Here is a 1,319-nt window from a genome sequence, read left to right as displayed (position 1 = left end):
GACATACCCGTCTCCACTCGAGAGGAAGCACGTGGGGTCCCGCACACATCCAGGGGAGCCCCGTTTCCGCCTCCTAGCTCGAGATGAGGGATCCTTTCCCTGTTTCGTAGGGAAAGAATTCCCGGCGTTCCCGTCGCATCTCAAGAGGAGGCGCTCTCCACAGGAAAGGCGAGAGGAACTCCAGGGTCGTGCCACCATTCCAAGAGTCCCCCAGATGTGTCAGTCCATTCCAGAGGAACCTGTTTTCCCTGCACTGCTTTGACGTTCAAGCCGAAGATCCACTCCCACCACGTGTGCACGTGGGACAGCCCTGTGGGAAAGCCTCGTGGGAAAGCCTCGTGGGAAAGACTCGAGGGAAAACCATAGATCCTTTGATCCACGCGGCGGACTGCGTGACCCTGCTGCTACCGCTCTGTAGGAAAGCGCAAGTGCATGCCCGCATTCGAGACGAGGACTGACTCCCCTGGGGAGACTCCAGAAGTACCCCAAGATCCATGTCAGCACTGGAGAGGAATCCTCAGGTTCCGGCCCCGACTCCACACAAGGTCTTAGGCCCCTGCATCGACGGGAGAGGAATGCCGAGAGGCCCCCGAGGAACTCGCATGGGGCCTGGCCTTTCCTGAGGCCACCAGAGCGGGTCCCTGAGGTCCCCATCGTAAGTCGAGAGCACCTGCCGCAACTCGAGAAAATCCAGGAGGTTTTGCCCTCCAGGCGAGATGAGGCCCATTTCCGCTGAGGCTTCTCGAGGCTAATCACATGTAACCGCTGGAACGTCCAAAGGGTCGTTCACACCATTGCTGCAACTCAAGAAGTTCCCCGACATACCCGTCTCCACTCGAGAGGAAGCACGTGGGGTCCCGCACCCATCCAGGGGAGCCCCGTTTCCGCCTCCTAGCTCGAGATGAGGGATCCTTTCCCTGTTTCGTAGGGAAAGAATTCCCGGCGTTCCCGTCGCATCTCAAGAGGTGGCGCTCTCCACAGGAAAGGCGAGAGGAACTCCAGGGTCGTGGCACCATTCCAAGAGACCCCCAGATGTGTCAGTCCATTCCAGAGGAACCTGTTTTCCCTGCACTGCCTGACGTTCAAGCCGAGGATCGACTCCCACCACGTGTGCACGTGGGACAGCCCTGTGGGAAAGCCTCGTGGGAAAGCCTCGTGGGAAAGACTCGAGGGAAAACCATAGATCCTTTGATCCCTGCGGCGGACCGCGTGACACTGCTGCTACCGCTCTGGAGGAAAGCGCAAGTGCATGCCCGCATTCGAGACGTGCACTGACTCCCCTGGGGAGACTCCAGAAGTACCAAAAAGATCCATGTCAG

The sequence above is a fragment of the Ovis canadensis genome, chromosome 14 (assembly GCF_042477335.2).
Source record: "Ovis canadensis isolate MfBH-ARS-UI-01 breed Bighorn chromosome 14, ARS-UI_OviCan_v2, whole genome shotgun sequence".
Lineage (NCBI taxonomy): Eukaryota > Metazoa > Chordata > Mammalia > Artiodactyla > Bovidae > Ovis > Ovis canadensis.
The sequence above is the reverse complement of the archived record's forward strand: the minus strand, read 5'-3'. Positions refer to the sequence as shown.